Source organism: Temnothorax curvispinosus, unplaced genomic scaffold (assembly GCF_003070985.1).
Source record: "Temnothorax curvispinosus isolate PA1 unplaced genomic scaffold, ASM307098v1 QBEX01005781.1, whole genome shotgun sequence".
NCBI classification, from domain to species: domain Eukaryota; kingdom Metazoa; phylum Arthropoda; class Insecta; order Hymenoptera; family Formicidae; genus Temnothorax; species Temnothorax curvispinosus.
Window position 1 is genome coordinate 1 of NW_020215561.1, and position 1,700 is coordinate 1,700.

Here is a 1,700-nt window from a genome sequence, read left to right on the forward strand (position 1 = left end):
ATAAATATAAATTTATCTTGTTATGGTTTTATTCGATTATTCCGGCGATTTTATATTTGTAATTTAATTAGATTATTGTTTACTTTGTTTATATTATTAGTTCGCCAACATGTTTAATGTTTTAGTCTAGACTAATGTTTAATGTTTTAGTATGTAAACTTGAACATTAATTATCATGTTTTTTTATATTTATCTTCTTCTATCGTAGTAATCCGTTCCGAAGAAGACTAAGTACAGTCGAAACGTTAAGCATGTGTATTGTTTATTTAAGAAATTGTTTTTATTTTAATTCAATATCTCTCTGTTGTTGCTCGTGGCCGCTTATAAACATTAATAGCTAATATAAATTTAATAAGAGTAAAAAGAACATTATGAACTACTTTTTTTCTCGATATAGTTAATATGTAATTATTGTTATGCATTTAAATATTAAATTTAAATACTATTATGCTAAAGTAAAGGTTTTTAATGTAAGACTGTTTTTGATATAAGAGCAAATTTGCCAGAACGGGGATTTCTATACATTACATTTACGAATTTCAGTTTTTATGTTTTGTTGCGAGCGCGCAACGATTAGGTAATTCGATAGGTAGCGACAGAAGTCGAATATGACTTCCGCCGAAACTCCTGACGATTGCATCGGACGAGCGATCATCCGATGCAAGTCGACACCGGAATCCGGAGCGCGGACTCCGGAGCGACCGAAATCGCTGACGCGAAGGCCATCGCGAGGCGTCGGCAACGAGAATTCCGCGCTAACTCGGAAGTTCCGAGTTAGCAACAAGACTCGGTCGCAAGGCTATAAAAGACCGCCGAATTGGCAGGCCAGTTAGTCGGTCGAAGAACAGCTAGCTGCCGCGTCGAAACACCTACGATTTCCTGAAAACCATCCGCAAGACGGGAACTCAACAAGAAGAGACAACTCGTGTAGAACAAGCCCATTTATTTAATAAAGACATAAATTGGAAATCGGACGTGTTGATCCACTCCTTTCTCGCTCGCGAGCGGAACTCGATCCCCTTAGCCGATACCCGGCTAACAATTTGGTGGCAGCGGTGGGATAGTTTCAGCCATCTTGCGAGGAAGGACCAGCCCACATCGCCATCTCACGTCTGAAACAAACCAAGTTCAATTAATAAGGGAGGCAACGCATCCCGGAAAGGAAAAGTCAGATAAGACGCGAGCTAAGAGACGGTAGCAGCCGCGAGTGCAGAAGTGACACCTGAGACGGCCACGACCTACCGCACGGCATCACCGGCCCGAGCGACGACGCAGGGACACAGCGAAGCAGCATAGCAGCGCAACAGGGACGCAGCGACGACAGGGACGCAGCCAAGCAGCGAAGCGGCCCGACGACCAGGCGATGCAGACAGGCAGCAACATGCGATTCGCGGCGATATTGTAAGTGCGAAAATTATTATATCCGCGAGCGCTAAGTAGATGTCGGACGACCCGAACCAACAGACGCCCGTCCGACAAACGTCGTTCGTCCATAGCGAGTCCGCGCACCGCGCTTCGCGTAACCTAGTTAACCCGGTGAGTGCGACGCGATCCGAAAGCGAAGGGTTAAACCGGCCCGCTGAAAGCGAAGGGGTAAACCGGCCCGCTGAAAGCGAAGGGTTAGACCGGCCCGCTGAGCAAGACGGATTAGAGCAAGTTCGACAAAATTTAGATTCGCGTTTTGCCGAGGAAGAGACGCC

General features: G+C 45.3%; 1 long non-coding RNA gene across 1 annotated transcript; it reads right to left on the bottom strand.

The window, feature by feature from the left end:
- Positions 1-926: 926 nt before the first annotated feature.
- LOC112455071 lies at positions 927-1,692 on the bottom strand. Its single transcript, XR_003040818.1, has 2 exons — positions 1,243-1,692; positions 927-1,112 (listed from the first exon to the last, which is right to left on the bottom strand). It is a non-coding gene; the product is annotated as an uncharacterized LOC112455071 (long non-coding RNA).
- Positions 1,693-1,700: the final 8 nt, after the last annotated feature.